This window comes from Bubalus kerabau, chromosome 15, assembly GCF_029407905.1.
Source record: "Bubalus kerabau isolate K-KA32 ecotype Philippines breed swamp buffalo chromosome 15, PCC_UOA_SB_1v2, whole genome shotgun sequence".
In the NCBI taxonomy this organism is placed as follows: domain Eukaryota; kingdom Metazoa; phylum Chordata; class Mammalia; order Artiodactyla; family Bovidae; genus Bubalus; species Bubalus kerabau.
In genome coordinates, this window is record NC_073638.1 from 37,161,507 (window position 1) to 37,184,649 (window position 23,143).

The 23,143-nt window shown below is 40.0% G+C and overlaps 1 long non-coding RNA gene across 2 annotated transcripts in view; it reads right to left on the bottom strand.

Moving 5' to 3' along the window:
• Positions 1-23,143, bottom strand: part of LOC129628904 (uncharacterized) — a 57,321-nt gene that overhangs the window by 4,265 nt on the left and 29,913 nt on the right. The window contains exons 2-3 of one of the 2 annotated variants that reach the window (XR_008702971.1): positions 16,738-16,858; positions 4,667-6,229 (exon numbers count right to left, since the gene is read on the bottom strand). This is a non-coding gene — a long non-coding RNA (uncharacterized LOC129628904). Of the gene's footprint in view, positions 1-4,666; positions 6,230-16,737; positions 16,859-23,143 lie in introns of those variants that run through there. The other variant, XR_008702972.1, reaches the window with a different exon arrangement.

Consider the following 23,143-nt stretch of genomic DNA (forward strand, 5'->3'; position numbering starts at 1 on the left):
TGGGACTCCACCTCTGATTCAGCTCAGCTTTGATCTGTGTATCAGTTTTCTAGGTCTGCTGATACAAAATACCACAATTGAATGGCTTAGAACAACAGAAAGGCATTCTCTTGTATCTCTGGAGGCTCGAAGTCTGAACTTGGGGTGTCGGTTATGTCAGTTCCTTCTGGAAGCCCTGGAAGAATCCATCCTCTCTCTTTGCTGCTGGTGGTTGCCACCAATTCGCAGCATTCCTTGGCTTATAGCCCCACTCCAGTACTCTTGCCTGGAAAACCCCATGGACGGAGGAGCCTGGTAGGCTGCAGTCCATGAGGTCGCTAAGAGTCGGACGCGACTGAGCAACTCACTTTCACTTTTCACTTTCATGCATTGGAGAAGGAAATGGCAACCCACTCCAGTGTTCTTGCCTGGAGAATCCCAGGGATGGGGAAGGCTAGTGGGCTGCTGTCTATGGGGTCGAACAGAGTCGGACACGACTGAAGTGACTTACAGTACTTACAGTTGGCTTGTAGACACATGGCTCCCGTCTCTGACTCTGTCTTTGCCGGGCCTTCTTTCCTATGTGCTGTATCTCTGTATCCAAATCTTCCTCTCATTTCTCTTATAAAACCCCAGTCATTGAATTTAGCATCTGCACTATCCAGTGTGAATTTAAGTTGACTGTACCTGCAAAGACTATTTCTAAATAAGGTCACGTTCATGGGTACCAGGGATTGGGACTTGAGCATGTGTCTGGGGGAGACAGTTAGACTCCCTATAATTTGCCTTTTGCTTTGAGCATCTGAATTAGATTTCATTTGAAGAAAGCATTCTATAACTAAAATAAACTTAGAAATCAAGGTTGTAAAATATTGGCAGGATTGTGATAGAAATCTCCCTGCTCTAGAATCTCCATTGAGCCTGGAATACCAGTCTCATAAGGACCCAATGGGTAGAAATTTGCCCCTCTGACCACTCCTCCCTGTGGGCCCTGCCCCAAACTTTGGTCAGTTGTTTAAGTGAGGATTCTGTCAGAGAAGCAGAACCTTGTGCAAGGTGACTAAGCAGACTCTGTAAGGCTGTCATTTTCTCATCTGACACTGGAGCTTGAACAGTGTAAACAGGAAGGTAAGATAGATGTAAAGTGGGGACAGCAAGAACAAACCAGAACCCAGAAGCATCTGCTGGAACCCTTGAGGACAAACCCAAACCACTACGGTTCTTGTGACCTCTGACCTTGAGGGTATGAATATTCTGCAGAAACCAGGGCTCGGGGAACTAAATACACACACCTGGCCCAAGAGTCTGAGAAACTGAAAGATGATCCAGGGAAGGAGACACAGTGGCAGGCCTGTTGTGGCCTTGCACCAAGGAGGTGAACCGACAGGCAAGGGACAGTGGGTATGGCTGCTTCCTCCCAAGCATTTCACTGTAGCCCACCCTAACTGGACAAAGGAAAAGGAATCCTGGGAAGTGTAGTTCAGCCTAGCCAAGTTGGTACATTACAAAACCGATTCCCTCTGTCAGTTCCCTCAGACTCCCTGTCCCTCTCTCAGTGGACTGTGAATTTGGGACTGAGACAAAGCTCTTACTCATCTCCATAACCCCATGTTGTGAACAGTACCTAAGATTCAATTATTAGGTGCTCACAGAATGATAATCAAATTGCAGAGACCTGAACCACAGAGACAGATGTCCAAGACAGATGCCACGATAATCTTGGTATTTCAACAAGACCAGACTCAATAACCATCTACTGAGCACTAACTGCAGGCTAAAAACTATGCTATCACCGATACTGCCCATTTAATTCTGTGGCAATGTTGTAAGGAAGTAGGTGCATCTTTCTTTTCAGATAACAAAATCAAGCTTCAGGGAGATTAAGTCATTTGTTTGAGGCCACGTATCAAGACAAAAGCAGGCTTAAGTTTAAATCCAAATCTTCTGAAGCCATGTCCACTTCAGGTTCAGAATTGGCTAAGTAACCTTCATCCCTGCTTTCAGGCAATATTAAAAATAACAGTAGCATAACTCATACAGGAGAAAATCTAATTTGACTTTGAAGGCTGGACCCAGTCTCAGTGGTACTCTGGAGAAAGTGGAAAATGTGGTGCCAGAGGCAATTAACTCTGAGTAACAGAAACTTTTAGCAAACCAAATGGGCCACATGCTAGGGTAGAAGAGGCTGCTTCCAGGGGAAGAGGATGAACTTGCAAATGAATCTTAGACCTGGCTATGTGTTTACTAAATTAATTAATAAAAAGGGTTTTTTTCTAGAGAACTCCACCAGAGAGAGATGACAAGCAGCTAATGAAGGGTGAGAAAAGCAAGAAAAAAAGATAGGAAAAAAGACAGAGGAATAGTTCTTTCCCTAGAAGCCTGCCAGGTGGGGAGACCGGATTAGATTCAGGAAAGAAAACGAAGATTGGCCATCTTGAGCTGAATTAGATGGATGGGTTAGAGAGAGGGTCTGAAATATCAATTCCAAAAATTGTTTTTCCTGTTTCCCTCAGCAGAAGAAGGAGTTAGGGGGTTACTGGGAAGTTTGGGCTTAGGGACTTCCTGAGAGTATCTGTGGAACTAACAGGTTTAGATCTTAAAACAAGTTCAGTTAGAGAAAATGATAAAGTAGGGGGAGAAAAGGGGATTGTCAGAATGATAAAGTCATCTACGAGAAAAGATGAATTTCTCTGGCAAGAGAAGTCAAGAAATAAAAGTAGAACATGCAAGTAAATATATACCAAATGAAATAGGAAAACTAACCAACTATGGGAGGCAGGGAAGAGGTTAAATAGATTCTAGTGTTTTACAATCCTGTTTGAAGTGGCATTTTTGGATAGGCCATAGTCTTCTGCCAATGCAAAGATGCTCTCAGCTCTCCTGAGCTGGAGGATCCATGAGAACCCCCGAGTCTCCTGAATTACACAAGCAGAGCAGAGGGAATCAGCAGCACTGCATAGGCTTCCGTGTCTCTCATCTCCCAGTGCTCCGTCATCCCATAGCACAGAGAAAGGTGTCTCATGGAGGGATTTTCTGAAAGCCTCTTGAAAGCTGCACCCTCAAAGGATGCCTAGAGAAAAGTATCACTTGTGCTGATGGCCTCAGAAACAAAGCTGGGTGTTCCTATATCCCCTTTCTTCTGAGGTTGGGCATGGCAGAGGGTGGGCAGGGACATGCGAAATTTGGACACTTTTTCTCTTTATTCTTTATCTCTACATATTCCTTAGGATAGAAGGGGAAGTCTCTTCTTTTTCTATCAGGTCTAGACCTCTCCTGGACAAACTTCTGTGATCTTGTCCACAAAGCCCACCTTTTCATACATAAAGGAACAGAAAAAGGAAATTAGAAATATTTTTCTTTGTAATTTCTGTATAGTAGTCCCCTTATCTGTAATTTTGCTTTCTATGTAGTTTCACTTACCCACAGTCAAATGTGGTCAAAAAAATATTAAATGGAAAATACCAGAAATGACCAATTTATAAGTTTTAAATTGTATGCCCTTAATAGTAGCATGATGAAATCTCATGCCATCTCATTCCATCCCACACAGGATGTGAATCATCCCTTTTTCCAGAGTGTCCTGCCTGCCCATTAGTCACTTAGTAGCCACCTTGGTTATCAGATCAACTGTTGTGGTAGTATAGTCAAATAAACCTTATTTTGGGCTTCCCTGGTGGCTCAGTTGGTAAAGATTCCACCTGCAATGTGGGAGACCTGGGTTCGATCCTGGGGTTGGGATGATCCCTTGGAGGAGGGCACGGCAACCCACTCCAATATTCTTGCCTGGAAAATTCCATGGACAGAGGAGCCTGGCAGGATACAGTCCATGGGATATCAAAGAGTCCGATACAACGAAGCGACTAAGCACAGCATAGCACAACCGTTATTTTACTTAATACAATGGCCTCAAAATGCGAGAGTAGTCATGCAGGTGATTCAGATACGCCTAAAGGAAGCTATAAAGTGTTTTCTTTAAATGAAAAGGTTGTTTATGTAAAACAAGGAGACTGTCAGTTATTTCTCCAGCAAAAATGGGTTCAAGGTCAACCAAGAATTGCAGTTTGAAGTCTGCAACCAAGAGTCATGTGCAAGTTCCCACACAGCAAGGAGAAGAGAACTCTATTAAAAGAGGGGGAAGGAAGTTGGGAGGACTATTGTAAACAGAGTTCATCGGAGAAACTGAGAGTTTGAAGTACAATGGCTTTTCATTGACTGCACTGTGACAGTTTCAATTGGCTGAAATCTTGGCAGGCAAGGAGAGGAAGCCTTTCTTCTGCCCACTGGGCTCTGTTATCTTCATAGGTTGTAAGAAATCTTCCTCCTGTCTTCCCAGTTCTATCTTAATTGAGGTTTCTTAGTTTTTACATTTCCCATTTTTGATTAAGATTTTTCTCTGAAAGCACCACTGATCAAGACATTGGAGATTGTCTGAAGCATTGTGTCATCGCCAAAAATTTGGAAGACAAACTTCCAAAGTTTAGATCTTAATATATATTCCATTTTCCAGATGTTACATGACTAAAGATGAAATTCCTAGCTGACCCAAACTCAGCTTTCTTAAAAAAATTTTTTAATATCTTCACCATCATAGACACTATTATTCACTTTTAATCAATTTTGGTTAATGTTTTTTCTTTTTGTCCTCATCAGGTTTTTTTTTTTGGTTTAATTTTACATTAAAACCTATATAAATAAAACTATACTCTTCATCCTATTTTTCTCACATTAGTTTGCATTTGTTAAACTTGTATTTTATTCAACCATATGTCTTGCTTATTTCTGAGTCACTTTTTTTCATATAATGTTTGTTTTTTAATTTGAGATTGCTACTTAATAAAAACATTGAACCAACTTGCAATGGTTGTAAAAACTGTTGTACTTCTATCATCTTTTAAAAATGTTTCCTGTGGTTGTCTTATCCTCTGTTCAGTTTTATATTTTACTATTTGGGCTGAGTTTTACTGATTTAAAACAGAGAATAATGGTTACTTTAATATCAAAAAATAACTTTAAGTATATGTTTTTCCAACTGTCAACATTTATTATAAAACCATGCTTATTAATTCTCTTGAAAAAGATGGTGAAATTTCACATTTTTAATTCTTCTTGTTCTTCCCTCTTCCTACTATACCCTTTGGCTAAGAGCTGCTTTTATGATTAGTTCATTACTCCCTAATTTTACAGGTCTAAATTTATCAGGGCTAGTGCCATATGAGTTTTATTTTATAACCAAATCATAGACCTAATGTTGGGTTTAAATTTGACCACTAATCCTTTTACAGAATGTATTTTCCATTCATAAGTACTCTGTTTTGAGTAATTTTTTGGTTGGCTAAAGCACAGGTCTTCAGAGTAGGTTATGAGTATTTGGGGGAGTATCAAGACTTTTCAATGGCTATACAGGTAGAGGTAGCTTGAATGTAATCATTTTCCAGATCTTTAAATTCCATATACACTTTTTTTCTATAATTTATCTGCTTGAAAATTCTCCTCTCACTGAGGCTTTAGACAAGCTCTCCTTTCCATCACCATCTAACTCTCATCTTTAGCCAGACTTTTCACACATCTAGTGTCTCCCTATAGTTCTATACCTCCTATAGAACTAATCCATAATATGAACTTCCTAGACATGAAACATATGGATAATTTAAAATATTTGGTAGTGGGGAAGCTCATTTAAGCAAGAAGCCATAAACTTACCACTTTCTTTCTATTTTTCCAATAAAACTACTTTCTGCATTTATTATTTTTTCAAATGTTTTAACATATTTTTTGGATCATGTGCACACTAATTATTACAATGATGTCAATTCAGAATAAGTCTTTCAACCCTTAGGACCATATATTGCCAGTAAATAAAAATAAATTTGTGTCCATATTTTTAGCTGCAGAGAAGTATAATAGGGAAGTTTTATATATAGTTCTAATAGTAAGTAAGTAATAATAGTCAATAAAAGATTCCTGAGCATAAAAATATATTACATTAACATATAATTCTTGGAGGACATAGAATAAATAAGCGAGGAAAAGGAGAAAAAGAAATAATGCAGAAGTTCTAATAGCTCAAAAAAGAGTTTATTATTTTCTTGTAGATGATTTTTGTTGTTCAGTTGTTCAGTCACTAAGTCATGTCTGACTCTTTGTGACCTCATGGACTGCAGCATGCCAGGCTTCCCTGTCCTTCACTATCTCTCGGAGTTTGCTCAAACTCATGTCCATTGAGTGGGAGATGCCATCCAGACATCTCCTCCTGCAGGCAGAAAATCCCCATGGTTTTTATATTCCATTGAATGCCACTGTATGTATTTTTTAAAAGTGAAGTAAAATATTCATTTAAAAATATTCGTATGGCCCAACTCTACCTGTCCTCAGTGTTTATCCTAGAGAGCCAAAATATATGCTCATACAATGACCTGTTTGTACAAGTTCATAGCAACTTTATTCATAATCATCAAAAACTAAAAATAGTCCAAATGCCCTCAGCTGGTGAATAGATAAACAAATAGTGTTACATCCATACAATGGAATACTGCTCAGCAATGAAAAAGAACAAACTTCTGATGTATATGCAACATGTAACAACATGGGTGGCTCTCAAACATATTATGTTGACTGAAAGAAATCAGATGCTAAAGGCCATATACTAAAAGATTTCATTTATATGTCATGCTGAAAAAGGAAAAACTAGAGACAGAAATCAGATTAGTACTTGAAAGGGGCTGGGTAAAAAGAGAAATTGACTCTAGTGCACAGTGGCATTTTCTAGGAGAAAAAAAACTTTCGTTCTCTTGATTAATGTGGTGATTTTATGACTATATACTTTTCTCAAAACGCATCAGACTATATACATCTGAAAAAGGGAATTTTACTCTAAGTTATATTTGATAAAGCTGACTTTTTAAAAAAGTAAATATTTATTTTTATGTCATTTACAACTATTATAACTTATAATGCAAAATTTTAATCAGTTAAAATATATAAAGACATTTTTGATAGCATTCTTTTTAAACAGTAGGCAAATAAAATTGAAAACCACTGGGCTTTGCAAAAACATGAGTATCTGACAACATACCTTTGTGTGCATCTAAAGTGAATGATAACTTAGCTGAATACAGAAGTCCTGGCTCATAACATGTTGTCTGTAATATCAGAACTATTGCTCCATTGCTATCTGAGTTTTAGTTTTCTGGTTAAAGAACACGGTTAGGCTAATTCACTTTAGGGAGTTTGATTTTATTTCTTTCCTACATGGATACATGTAGGATATTTTCTTTGCCATCAAAATTTAAATATTCAGTAGGACAAATATGTTAATCACTTTTTTAATATTTTATTTTATTTTTTAACTTTGTTAATCACTTTTAAAGTTAGTTTTGTCTAGAGTTCTTTTCAATTGGAAAACTGTAAATTTGTTTTGCAATTAAAATACAATTGACTTGCAATACTATATTAGTTTTAGGTATACAGTGATTCAATATTTTATACATTATGAAATGATCATGATAAGTTTAGTTACCATCTGTCACCATATAAAATACTTCAATACTATTGACTATATTCCCTATGATGTACATTACATTATTCTGTGATTTACTTCTTTTGTAACTGGAACTTTTATCTCTTAATCTCCTTTACCTATTTTGCCCATCTTCCCATCCTTGCCTTTCCCCCAACCACCACTTTGTTCTCTGTATCTATGGTTCTGCTTCTGATACAGGAGACAAGACGTCAAGACACAACCTTTAAAAGAATCATATAGCCATTGAGAATACAGTATAAACTGGTTAGAATCAACAATCCAAAATGGTGGATGATTCAATTTCCAGTAAACCTTGAGCCTCATTATATGCCCATTATAATGCATTGGCATGCTAAATGACATACTCACAGGTGTCATAACAGTTCCAAGGACTACAATAAAAGGCCAAAACATGGGCAGTGGCCCAAATCCTAGAAATCCTGTTTCTCCAAAATAATTGGATTAATCCTCCACTTTTCACTTTCATGCATTGGAGAAGGAAATGGCAACCCACTCCAGTGTTCTTGCCTGGAGAATCCCAGGGATGGGGAACCCTGGTGGGCTGCCGTCTATGGGGTCACACAGAGTTGGACACGACTGAAGCGACTTAGCAGCAGCAGCAGCAGCAGCATTAGCCTATAAAATTACCAAGTCCATAAAAATTAACCATCCCATATTTTGGGGCCTCTAGGCTTCTGAGAATGTTTACACTGTCTGTGGAGTGCGTTTTTCCCAGGACCATTCCATTCACACCTTTTGAGACAGACTGCATTCTGTCTTTGGAATGTGTATCTCTCTAAATAAATCCACCTCTTACCCATCACTTTGTCTCTCACTGAATACTTTCTGCAATGCAGCATAAAGAACCTGAGCTTTAAGTCCTAAGACCACATGTGTGATTTCAATTAAAAGATAGTGGGTTCAAGTCCCACTCTGAGTTGTACAGCTTCATTTGTGTCATTGAGTTTGTTCATTTGTTTTTTAGATTTCATGCATAAATCAAAATACATGGTATTTATCTTTTTCTGACTTACTCTACATAATTCCCCTAGAGTCAACTCATGTTGTCACAATGGCAGGATTTTATTCTTCTTATGGCCGATAATATTCTATTTTATGTGTGTGTATGTGTGTGTATTGAAGCTGAAACTCCAATACTTTGGCCACCTGATGTGAAGAGCTGACTCATTTGAAAAGACCCTGATGCTGGGAAAGGTTGAAGGTGGGAGGAGAAGGGGATGACAGAGGATGAAATGGTTGAATGGCATCACCAACTCAATGAACATGAGTTTGAGTAAACTTTGGGAGTTGGTGACGGACAGGGAAGCTTGGTGTGCTGCAGTCCGTGGGGTCACAAAGAGTCAGACACGACTGAGCGACTGAACTGAACTGAACTGATGTGTGTGTATATATACTCCAAATATTCTTTATCTATTTACCTATTGACATACATTTTAGTTGCTACAATATTTTAGCTATTATAAATGCTGCTGCAATGAATATAGAAATGCATATATCTTTTTGAATTTGTGTTTTCATTTTCATACCCAGAAGTAGAATTCCTGGATTTTATGATAGCTCTATTTTTAATTTTTTGAGGACCCTCCATACTGTTTTCCACAGTGACTATACCAATTTACTGCTAACAGTGCATGAGGGGTCCCTTTTCTCCATATCCTTGTCAACACTTGTTATTTCCTGACTTTTTGATAATAGCCACTCTAACAGGTGTGAAGTGAAAATCTCATTGTAGTTTTGATTTTCATTTCCCTGATGATTAGTGATGTTGAGCAACTTTTCTTGTGCTTGCTAGCTGTCTGTATGTCTTTTTTGGAAAAATGTCTAGTCAGGTCCTTTTCCCACTTTTTAATAAGATTGCTTATTTTTTATATATTGAATTATATGAATTCTTTATATATTTGGGATATTAACTCCTTCTCAGACGTATCATTTGCAGATGTCCTCTTCCATTCAACGGACTACCTTTTTGTTTTGTTTATAGTTTTCTTCCCTGTGCAAGTTTTTAGATTTTGTGTCTTACTGCTTCAGACCCATTTTTTTCTGGTTCCTATAATGGAAACCCAAAATATCTCTACATTAGACTTCTATTCTCTGCTCTCTACATCTATCGATTTAGAGATAATATTTTAATCTATCTTATTGTTCACATTTTAAGAGAGATTCTCACACACATTTGTCATCCATCTCACTGACTAGATTTTTTGCAATGCTTATTTTGTTCTTTAAACCTTTTAATACAATTTGAGTTTTGCCAGTGCATTTTCAGCACTCTTTCTTTATCTTATCCAGTTCCCTTTTGCAGTTCTGCCTTTCTCTCAGTTTGCTTCATTTCCAGTCTTGTGGCTTATACAGAACTTTATTAAAATCCCGAGGCAGAAAGAGTAAAACATTCACTTCTGTTTCTGCTTTCACTCAGCCCGTTCAGAGCTATGTTCTTCTTTATGTTACACATTATTTTGAATAGGTGTCTTCTTTTATTGTTGTGTTTTGTATTCTTGTTCTTGAATGACTAAAGCTCTTTCAAGACCAGATATTTATCAAAAGAGAGGGTAGTTGAAGATACTCCTTTTGGACTGTCTCACTGTCCCACTTGATGTGGTTAGAACTTTCCTTTTAGATTGTAAGATGTAGGTCTAGATAGACGTCATTTTGTATGATTTGTTCAGAGATGCAGCTGCCTGGGAGGGCCCAACTCTAAAGCAGTCGCAGTGGGAAGAAGTGTCTCTTCACATCCTGGTGTTCGTCAGAAGGTGCTGCAAGGCCACCAGACCATATTAGCTTTTTTCTTGGACTGATCAATATTTCAAGCAGCCCAGACCTTTGGCCTGGAGTCAAAGAAGCGCTGGCACCCATCAGCTTCCTGGGTGGATCTTCCTGTATATTGCTCATATACTGGTGATCTAGCTACCACGGCAAATTTCATTGCAGGTCAGTGCCCCCCAACTGTTGTGAACATGATCCACATGGTCAGTCATTAGCATTCTAAAACAGGAGACGGCACAAGTTTCTTCAGTGCTCTCTTGCCAGACCACATGTCACTTCCTCAGGAGAACATGCGAGGGTTAGACTTTGCGCCCTCCTTCAATCTGGCCCCAGCTGCATTCTATGCAATAGAAACTTCCTGAAACTTCTGTGGATAACATTCTGTTTAGGTTCTAGGTACAGGTTTTTATTTTATCTTTCTTAAACCATTAAAAATATTTCTAAAACATTTAATTTAGGACTTGAAAATGGGGCATTTGGTATCTAATTTCAAAACTCTAGCTCAGAAATCTGCTTCTGCTTTTAAGCATGGGTAATTGAAAGGTTAGGTAAAAAATTCAGAAGAGAAAATGGTGACTAGATGAGAGCCTGGAAGCTCTGCCGTGATAACTGTGACAAAAATGTGATGTGCCATGTGGAAAGGAGCTACTCAGACCCCCAACCAGGACTCCAGTCCCAGCCATGCCCCCTGTGTAAAGTGCCTTTATCTGACCTCCACTCAACTGACTCACTGGATTAAGACACTCTTCAGACCCTCTGAAAAGCACTGACTGATTCCCTCCACACCCTGAATTTCAGCAGCCAATAGTCTGTTCCCCATCGGGCTCCACACAACTGCTCTCATCATTTATGTGTGCTCATCTGCAAACCTGTTTGTGCCACTACTACATGTTTTTAACTGCATACTTATCAAAATATCACACAGTCAATTAAATAAAAACTTACGAAAAATTTTGCCTCTATGAAAACTAAGTTAAATGGAAGCGTTGGGAAGGAAAGCTGCTAAAGCAATATACTGCTGTGAATTATAAGAAAACTCTAACAGATCTGGAAAGTTAAATGGTAAAATCTGGAAGGATTCTTCTTTCAAATGGCTTTGATTGTATCATTAAATTCTACATCCACTTTAATAGAATCAAAACTTAGGATCGGAACTGATACATTATGGAAATGATTGATGCAAGAAAGATGGTGCAGAAATCTAGTTAAATGAACATACATAAAAGAAAAGTCTTATTAATAAAATTATGAAGATAACTGTCAATCTGTTCAGACTGCTATAATAAAATATCATGGACTAGGTGACTTGTAAACAACAAACCTGTATTCCTCATAATTCTAAAAGCTGGGAATTCTAAGATCATGATGTCAGAATAGTAGGTATGGTAGACAGGCTTATTTCCTGGTTGATAGATGTTATCATGTTTCTGTGTTGTCACATGTTCAAAAGGGACTAAAGATCTCTCTGGGGCATCTTTTACAAGGGCACTAATCAAAGAAGCTGAAGTTGAATGGTTCTATGAAGACCTACAAGACCTTTTAGAACTAACACCCAAAAAAGATGTCCTTTTCATTACAGGGAACTGGAATACAAAAGTAGGAAGTCAAGAAACACCTGGAGTTAACAGGCAAATTTGGCCTTGGAATACAGAATGAAACAGGGCAAAGACTAATAGAGTTTTGCCAAGAAAATGCACTGGTCATAACAAACACCCTCTTCCAACAACACAAGAGAAGACTCTATACATGGACATCACCAGATGGTCAACACCGAAATCAGATTGATTATATTCTTTGCAGCCAAAGATGGAGAAGCTCTATACAGTCAGCAAAAACAAGACCAGGGGCTGACTGTGGCTCAGATCATGAACTCCTCATTGCCAAATTGAGATTGAAATAGAATAAAGTAGGGAAAACCACTAGACCATTCAGGTATGATCTAAATCAAATCCCTTATGATTATACAGTGGAAGTGAGAAATAGATTTAAGGGCCTAGATCTGATAGAGTGCCTGATGAACTATGAAATGAGGTTCGTGACATTGTACAGGAGACAGGGATCAAGACCATCCCCATGGAAAAGAAATGCAAAAAAGCAAAATGGCTGTCTGGGGAGGCCTTACAAATAGCTGAGAAAAGAAGAGAAGCGAAAAGCAAAGGAGAAAAGGAAAGATATAAGCATCTGAATGCAGAGTTCCAAAGAATAGCAAGAAGAGATAAGAAAGCCTTCTTCAGCGATCAATGCAAAGAAATAGAGGAAAACAACAGAATGGGAAAGACTAGAGATCTCTTCAAGAAAATTAGAGATACCAAGGGAACATTTCATGCAAAGATGGGCTCGATAAAGGACAGAAATGGTATGGACCTAACAGAAGCAGAAGATATTAAGAAGAGATGGCAAGAATACACAGAAGAACTGTACAAAAAAGATCTTCATGACCCAGATAATCACAATGGTGTGATCACTGACCTAGAGCCAGACATCCTGGAATGTGAAGTCAAGTGGGCCTTAGAAAGCATCACTACAAACAAAGCTAGTGGAGGTGATGGAATTCCAGTTGAACTATTTCAAATCCTGAAAGATGACGTTGTGAAAGTGCTGCACTAAATATGCCAGCAAATTTGGAAAACTCAGCAGTGGCCACAGGACTGGAAAAGGGCAGTTTTCATTCCAACCCCAAAGAAAGGCAATGCCAAAGAATGCTCAAACTACCACACATTTGCACTCATCTCACATGCTAGTAAAGTAATGCTCAAAATTCTCCAAGCCAGGCTTCAGCAATACATGAACCATGAACTTCCAGATGTTCAAGCTGGTTTTAGAAAAGGCAGAGGAACCAGAGATCAAATTGCCAACATCTGCTGGATCATGGAAAAAGCAAGAGAGTTCCAGAAAAACATCTATTTCTGCTTTATTGACTATGCCAAAGCCTTTGACTGTGTGTATCACAATACACTGTGGAAAATTCTGAAAGAGATGGGAATACCAGACCACCTGATCTGCCTCTTGAGAAATCTGTATGCAGGTCAGGAAGCAACAGTCAGAACTGGACATGGAACAACAGATTGGTTCCAAATAGGAAAAGGAGTACGTCAAGGCTGTATATTATCACCCTGCTTCTTTAACTTATATGCAGAGTACATCATGAGAAACGCTGGACTGGAAGAAGCACAAGCTGGAATCAAGATTGCCAGGAGAAATATCAATAACCTCAGATATGCAGATGACACCATCCTTATGGCAGAAAGTGAAGAGGAACTAAAAGGCCTCTTGATGAAAGTGAAAGTGGAGAGTGAAAAAGTTGGCTTAAGACTCAACATTCAGAAAACGAAGATCATGGCATCCGGTCCAATCACTTCATGGGAAATAGATGGGGAAACAGTGGAAACAGTGTCAGACTTTATTTTGGGGGGCTCCAAAATCATTGCAGATGGTGACTGCAGCCATGAAATTAAAAGACGCTTACTCCTTGGAAGGAAAGTTATGACCAACCTAGATAGCATATTCAAAAGCAGAGACATTACTTTGCCAACAAAGTTCCGTCTAGTCAAGGCTATGGTTTTTCTAGTGGTCATGTATGGATGTGAGAGTTCGACTGTGAAGAAAGCTGAGCGCAGAAGAATTGATGCTTTTGAACTGTGGTGTTGGAGAAGACTCTTGAGAGTCCCTTGGACTGCAAGGAGATCCAACCAGTCCATTCTGAAGGAGATCAGCCCCGGGATTTCTTTGGAAGGAATGATACTAAAGCTGAAACTCCAGTACTTTGGCCATCTCATGCGAAGAATTGACTCATTGGAAAAGACTCTGATGCTGGGAGGGATTGGGGGCAGGAGAAGAAGGGTTCGACAGAGGATGAGATGGCTGGATGGCATCACTGACTCGATGGACGTTGAGTCTGGGTGAACTCTGGGAGTTGGTGATGGACAGGGAGGCCTGGCGTGCTGCGATTCATGGGGTCGCAAAGAGTCGGACACGACTGAGCAACTGAACTGAACTGGAATCCTGTTCATAGGGCTCCACCCTCCTGACTTAAGTATCAAAGGCTCCACTTCCTAATACCAATCCCTCTGAGAGCTAGGATTTCAACATATGAATTTTCAAGGGATGCAAGTATTCACACTATAGCTCTAATGTGCATTTATTTTGCTGGTTATCACTATTTTTTTTTTCACTATTGCTATATAAGATTGTCCAATGGCAGTTCTCTCTGTATCAATCTCCTTCTTTCATTCTCATTCTCTCTCTCTCTACCCATTCCATCGTCCCCCTCATCTCCATCTGTCTTTCATAGCTTCTCTTTCTGCCACAGATCTATTATTACCTTTGCCCCATATTTCTGTTTCTTTGAATATGACTTGTGTGTTTTCCCTTTTCCCACTATCTCCCCTCAGAGACATAAGATGACTGTCCCTTGCTCTGGATGCTATAGAATAACCATTGGAACATGAGGAGTAGACTACTGAGTAACTCAGGCAAAGCCCACAGGCATTTTCTAGTGAACCACTGTTGAGCCAGGCTCTACCTCCTCTGTTCCAATATCCCAACTCTCTTAATCAGAATCAAACCTTCATTTTGTGGCCAGTACCTGCAATTCAGGCCTGGAAATTTTGAAGAACAGACATAAGGAGAACATATATTAAAAATTCTGTTATCAGAGTCTGCTTTTCTTGATCAAAAAGTCTATTAAGGTGTGGAATCATAAGAAAATACATATTTACTTCAGTCTATTTGATTGGCTGACTAAACTTGGTGAATGATGTCCTTGAGGAAACACTGCCCTTGCCCCAGTGGCCCTCAGTTGGAAAGAGAATCCTCAGCAGGATAGACCAGGATTTGAGCAATATCTGTATTTCTAATGTGGTTCTATCCTTACTCTAGAATCCAAGCACACAATGACCAAGTCAAAGTATCTGGTGTTGTGGAAAGCATATAAAATGTGAAATAAGACAGAATTCTAAGACCTTGGGGAAGTTCTTTACTTTCTCACACTCCATTTTCTCATCTATGAAATGGACATACCATATCTCTTAGGACTCTTATGAGGACTGAATGAGATTAAGACATGTACAATGATCAACCAATTGGCTCGGCCACCCAAGCAACAAATCCTGCACTAAATATGTTTGCAATAAATCCTGGAAGAGTCCTCTTCACTTCAAGATTATGGATACTCTACATGTACCCCACTGTTCACTACAGCACTATTTATAATAGCTGTGGAAGCAACCTAAATGCCCATCAACTGAGGAATGCAGAAAGAAGATATGGTATGCATAAACAGTAGAATATTACTCAGCAATAAAAAAGAAAAATAATGTCATTTGCAGCAATATGAATGGACCTAGAGATTGTCAGACTGAGTGAAGTCGGACATAGAAAGACAAATATCATATGATATTGCTTATACATAGAATCTTTTAAAAAAAAAAAAGGTATAAATGAACACATTTACAAAAGAGAGGTAGATTCACAGATGTAGAAAATGAACTTCTAGTTACCAGGGGATATAGGTGAGAGGAGGGATAAAATGGGAGACTGAGACTGACATATACATCCTACTATACATAAAATAGATAACTGATAACAGCCTGCTGCATAGAACAGGGAACTCTACTCAATACTTTGTAATGGCCTATATGTGAAAAGAATCTTTTAAAGAGTGGATATATGTCTACATATAACCGATTCACTTTGCTGTACATCAGATACACTTTGCTGTGCAGCTGAAACTAACACAACATTGTAAATCAACTATACTCCAATGACCTTTTTTTTTTAAGATTATGGCTACTGTAGATCCTAAACCACATGATCACAGAACTCCAAGCACTGAGGTTAATTGCATAAAGATATCAGCAACCTTGAAAGGTATTGTGTACAGGGAGGCCTAACAATTGAATTCAGGTTACAGTTTTGAAGTATGTGGGTGTTGTCTGAGCTGATCCTGCTGTAAGAATCTGCCCTTCAGACTTTTTCATGGATAGAGCTAGTATATTGCATTCCACATCTGTTCTACAGCACTAGGGATTTGGAATGGAAACTTCCTCTTCCTCTCTATACAACTCTACACAAAGATGATGCCCCAGAGCAAGAAGAAGGATCATTCTTCTATCAGGAAAGAGCATGTGAGCAATTATGCTACCTTGATGGAAAATTTCAGTCCTATTTCTCCCTTCCCTCTCAACACACATACACAGCATCTTGTCAGTTGTAGAAACAAAAATGCCTCTTGAAACTGAATTATCTGTGATAGTAGAACATAGTTAAGAGTGTGGGCTTTGGAGTCAGACACATCTTGGTTTAAATCTGGATTCTGCCATGTAACTGCCTGTGTGAGGTTGGGAAACTCAGTCAACCTCTCTGAGCCTCAGCCAAATGTCAAACAAGACTAATAAAAACAACTGTGCAGGCTAGTGTCTAAATAAAGTGATAGTGTAACGCTTGGTTCACAGTACCTGGCATCCATGGCAATACTCAACTAGTAGTAGGAGTAGCAATAGCAGCAGCAGCAGATACAGTTATCAGTGACGTTGTCGATGCTGTTACTACCTGACTCGGGATCCCAGCACCAGCTTCCTAGGCAGTGAAGGAAAAGGACAAAACAGGCATCTCTAAACATGGAATCATCCCCAAGTGAGGGTCCACGTGGGCTTTTTCTCTCTTTTCTCCTCTTTCAAAGGAGAGGACTGTTTTCACAGTCTTCACAGGATAGGCATGAAATCTGCACCTGATTTCTGTACTGACCACCCACACCAGTGATATACGTGGCAACAGATGCACTGTGAGCCTCTCACCAATATTTAGGATTCTGGAATGGAAATGATGGATGACTTTATTCTGCACCCTGGCAATCTCAGCCCTTCCAACAGTTCCAACAGCTTCTAGTCATAACCCTGTGATTTGAGAACAATGAATCTTAATATAATTGAGTTAACTGTATCATTTTTAATGTAAGACAATCTTGATTACAGCCAAAGGGCACCATTAATACGCTGAAGGAATGGCCGAGATTTTAGCATGTGAATGTTGTACAGAAAATAGAACTAATTAGCACTAATTTAATTCGAAGATTAAAGAAAATTCTGCTTTTAATTTTTAATTTAAGACAAACCATTTTACTTCGAACAAAGAAAGAATAATAAGTACATTTTTTTCCATCTGAAAGGCAATTTTTACTTTTGCATTATTACACTAATATGGGACTATGGGAATCCTGACCCCATTAGAGATCAAATAATCAGCATTTAATTATTGACAGCAAATTAATATTTAATAAAGACACAAGGGTTCCGGTATATGAAAGAAAGGCACCAAGGTTCTGCTGACCCAAAAACGTCCAGAAGGTCCCTTAGTCAGAACGTGATCTCCTTGCTGAGGGTAGCAAGTCAGGATCCCCAAAGGGTCCTGGCAGTTTATTTCCATCTCAGCTACCATGATGAGGAGCAGAAAGACCAGAGTCTGAGCAATTGCCCCTTCCAGTTCCTATTCCACCCCCACCCAACAGTTCTTCCTTAATCAAGCACTTAAGCTAAATAATACATCAAATGTCATAACCAAAAGGAGGACAGTCATAATAAAAAAATAATAAAAGAAGTGGCCAATACCCCTTTTTATTCTGCAAAATAATACTGACTTTTCTTTGCTGTGGGACTGCTTGTCAGGGATAATTTCTAACCAAAGAAGACATAATGGATTTACAATGAAACTCTGATGCTTTCCCCTGGCCTCACAAAGATTCTGAAAATAAGTACTATTACATTAGCAGTCCAAGGAAAGCCAAGAAAAATCCAAGAAAAAGCTGTTAGGCCATTTCCTGAGAAAGCCAAAGCAGTGTGCAGAGAATGGCCTGTGGGTGACCTGGTGTTGGATCTAAAACCTATCTGCACTCCCTTCAAATCTCAGCGATAAAAATCAGACCAGGCCTTCTCTGGACTTGTTGAAGTGATGGCAGCTGGCCTGGAATAGAATGTCCTTAAACCAGGCTAGAGGACTGTGTACTCAGCATGGGCTGCCTGACTCCAGGCCTCAGTCTCTTAAATCATTTCAGGTAGACACCTTCAGGGCTTACCATTTGGACATGCAAGGTAAATCCAGCCTAACAACTTGGAGATGCCAGGTTAGATTGACATGCAGGGTCTGTGTTAATTCTGACCTAGGGAGCTCTCACTTGGCAATTCCATTCAGGCTTCTGGTTCCACTCCACAGTGCAGCTCAGTCTTGGCAAGCTCTAAATACCCTGTGTTTTATTTCTACCAATTCGTCATTGATAAGCTATACAAGGAAAGTTAACAAGCAGATACTTTAGTGGACACTCTCTGTCTGGCCTGATTCCATGTTGTAGAGAGAGAACACAGCAGGTAGACTAAAGTGTATGTATTGTGGCTGTTTGGACAGGGAGGCAAAAGGTGGATGCCTGATGGTATTTGTCTGCCTCTCAGTGTGTTGATTTTACAATGTTTGAATAAAGCAAGCACGGGATTTAGTGTGAGAAAGGAAGTGGGCCTGAAATCATGGGGTGATCCAGAAGGTAAGAGGGGCCTGTAATAGAGGCACTATTTACAACAGGCAGCTACAAGTAAGGTTATACAACTAAGGGGAGGCTCTTCAAGCAAGACTAAATGAAACAGTGCATGACAAATTCTTAGCACATTAGTGCTAGATAAACCATAGCCACCAGTATCATTTTTATTGACCAAGATCTTTCTACTGTTTTTTCATTGGGGTGACACTGAGTTGAAAGAACCCGTAGTTCTAACCTAAGCCAACCCCTTCTGAAGGGGAGGTGGAAGTTCAGGGAAATCAATTCTTGACTTGAGGTTGCACAGTGAGTGAGGCAGAGCCAAGGCACATATCTGCATTGCTTCAACCAGCCTGGAGTTTTCACCAGGAATCTTCCCCGTCCCTAGGCTGGGACCTACAGGAGTCAGCAGATGAAGGAAACTGAGGCAGTGCAAACTTTGTATGCTGGACTGTGCTGGGCCTCAACTGGGACTGGACTCCAAACTCTGAGGCTATCTCTGGTAACATTCTCCTAACATATTCCCATGGGACCTAATAGCAAAGACCAAGGACAAAAATGGTCAGTACGTCTGGAAGAGACTTCCCAAATGGTCATTTCCAAGGGACAGCATCTGGCTCCAGAGAGTGCTGCTAGCAAACCAGTCCCTGGAACTCCCTAGCCACCAATGCATTTTCCCACAAAATAGCTCCAGGGCCAAGAGAGGGACCTCATAGAGCTGTTCTCTCTAGTTTGACTCTTGCATGAAGTAACAGTTGTATGTAGGATAAGCCCAGGCCTGGAAGAGACAAGTATAGAACTCTGCAGATGATCACCAGCTTTTGCCCAACCACTGCAAAGGCATCTTCACATCTGTCTAAAGGCAGCAGACTTTATAATATGGTTTTATCTGCTTCTTGCTCTAACCCAGGAGCTAATGTAATAATAGCTTATACAGGCCACTGTATTCTTTCCCAGTATCAACACTTGCTTGTATCCTGGGCCTGTGTACCCTTGGATATATTCTCTTCCTTTTGGGGGGGTTCTGGCTTTATAGCACATGGATACTGATCCCTGCAAGTTATCTTTTCAGGCTCTCTTCTCATCTAGTCTCCAGATGGATTCAGCCAATAGGAAGCATTGAAGGGAGAATGGAGAGAAGGAAGAAAGGGGCCAGGATATTTCCCTGCCTCTGGTAGCTTCTGTTGAAGCAGCTACATCTTCTCTTGGGGTCCAGATCATATAGACAAGCTTGTCGTGGTTTCAGAGTCTACTGGGTGACCCAAATGCTACTGCTTCCTCCTTCTGTCCCTTCAGGCCCAAAACAGTACCTTCCTGATTTTGCTAACCTGTGGTTATTGCGCTGTCCTGTTTGACTTAGCTCCTCCAAAATTTCCTGTCTTAAAACCTATCCACCATATAAACACTTGAAATAATTTCCTTTTTCTGATTAGGCCTTGATTGACACATACAGTGCCTGCAGCATGGCATACCACCCATATATTTGTATTTGTATTCACTTACAAATGACATCCATCAAACAATATTTTAATTGCCCAGCCCACCTCCCTAAAGAAATGGAGACAGAGAATGGACATTTGTTTAGTGTCTGTTTTATGCCAGTTGCCTGGAAAATCCCATAGACGGAGGAGCCTGGTGGGCTGCAGTCCATGGGGTCGCTAAGAGTCGGACATGACTGAGCGACTTCACTTTCACTTTTCACTTTCATGCACTGGAGAAGGAAATGGCAACCCACTCCAGTGTCTTGCCTGGAGAATCCCAGGGATGGGGGAGCCTGGTGGGCTGCCGTCTATGGGGTCCCACAGAGTCGGACACGACTGAAGCGACTTAGCAGCAGCAGCAGCAGCAGTGGGAACGTTTCCATACATCATATATTTAATCCTTGTAACAACATCATGAGGTAGCTCTTAGTATCCAATTTTTATGAATGAGAAAATGAAGGCCAAAAAGATTAAGATTATGTCACTAATGAGTTTGGGAACAAGAATTTAGACTCTAGCCCCATGGAACTGCCAAGGAAGCCAGCCAGTATCCTTTCTCCTCATCTAGAATTCTTGAGGTTTTTTGTTTTTGCTTTAATTTTTGTTGTTGTTGCAGTTGACAAATCACTGTGTGAATACAATTCTATTCTGACTACCATTTTAAAAAATTCTGCAAAGCTCAGCTGCTCTGATGGCTCTGGTTGGATCAAGGATGGGCCCTGACTTCACGCTCTCATCTCCCCACCGTCGCCACCACCAAGGCTTCTTGTACCACTTTGGAAACACTTGCTCCATCTATTTGGCTCCCTTGCATTAAGTCTCTTCCATTCTCAACCTGTCCTATATTGAGATGCTCAATTAATTTTCCTAAATTTCACCTCTAATTGCATTGCTCACTACTCAGAGAAGGCTTCCTTTTGCCTGCCAGCTTGAGAACAAATTTCTCTTATAGGCATTAATGATCCACAACAGGCCAATTTTATCATGGTCTATACTCTTATTACTCCACTCGAAGAATTACTCCTGCATTCCAAACATTGCCATGTTTTCTGTCTTAATACTTTTCCACATGATGTTTCCCTCTCCTGGAATACTTTTCTATATTCTCCCATTGGCACCTGTCAGACCACCACCTACCCTTCAAAAGTCATCTATAATTCACCTTAGCTTCCCAGGTGGCTCAGTGGTAAAGAATCTGCCCACCAAAGCAGGAGACGCAGGAGACGCTGATTCAATCCTGTGTCAGGAAGGGAAGATCCCCTGGAGAAGGAAATGGCAACCCACTTCAGTATTCTTGCCTGGAAAAATCCCATGGACAGAAGAGCCTGGCAGGCTACAGTCGATAGAGTCACAAAGAGTTGGACACGACTGAATGATTGACCACGCATGCATAACTCACCTTCTCCATGAAGCCCCCACAAACGTGGTATAATTTTCCTTTTTTAATCAGGTCCTCTATCACTCTTGGCAATATTCTGCCCCATGTAAGAGTCATTTGTGAGCATGTCCCATCCTTTTATGAGAACTGAGAATCATCCCCATGTTCCCCACTGCACGTAGCATCATGCTTTGCAAATTTGGGGCATTCAGTAAGGGTTTGTTGAACTCAATAGAGCTGGTAGTATTTAATTTAATTAGTGGCAAGTCAGGAAAGCGCTCTTCCCTAAATTGTAAACTAGGCAAAGTTTGACATGCCTCCATCCCATCAGTGTCTTCTTTCCCTCACTGATGCCTCTCTCTCAGACATCATTTGTCTGTCCTCACCCCAATTAACCATTAACAGATGCCTGAAAAAAAAAATGAGTTTAGAGATAACTAAAAGCTTAAAACTAGGAACGGCCTTTCTCTAACCTCCCTAAGGAAGGTGCCATCTGAGCCTTCCAGCCTCTATGAAGAGAGGCTGCCTCCCCCCACCCCCTCACACACCAGAGGCAGTGAGCTAAGAATGCCTGGCACACCACTTCCCAATTGCCATTGCCCTTGCTCTTTGTAAATGAGTAAAGCGGTCCTAGGTGCCAGCTTCAGGCATTCTACATCTAGAATCTGCCACCTACTCCTACGTCCATGTTCGCCAGACCACCCTTACAGGGATGACGTTTTTTCCTGTCATTTTGCAGTCTTCATACCCTTGAATAAAATGCCTCCTTCCCATTACCCTTCTTTGTCTTTGACCCATTCTCAGAGTACCTGGTTTGTAAAATCAGGGAATTTTTAAAATTTGCTTTAGCAAAGGAACATTTAAAGGAACTACAACTAGGCTTCATAGAAGCCAAAAATTCATCTGGCAGGTTTTTGTGTCTTTTTTTCTCTCTCTGTCTATATGGTTTCTCATCACTACTTAAGTTTGTCTCTCAAACTCATGGCTTTCCCTTGATATCACAATTCCCGTTATCCCATCACAGTGACAGATAATACTGCCTTTGGTTTGCCTTGGTACCAGCTCTTGCCCTGACCCCACCACCAGTCTTTTTCTTTTCATACAGAGTCTCAATATTAGAGAATCTAATTGTCTTAATCAAGTTCCAGAATTATTTACCACTGGACCAGTATTATCTGTTGTCAGAATCCTGGGCACATACCAAGATGTCTAGCCCCATCCTTTGTCAGGGGTCCTGGCTAACATGTAATTACAAAGATAAGAGTATGGATACACAATCTGAGATACTTGTAGGGATCTCTAAAGAGACTAGTAGGCTTATGAAAACAGACTAGAAGATGAAAAAAGGAAGATAGGAAGGGAGGAAAGGAGAAAGGAAAGAAAGAAAAGTGGGAAGGAAGGAAAAAAAACTAAAAATTGCTAAACCACTGTTACATGCTAAGCACAAATAAGCACAAATTCAACACTTACACTTATATCACCCT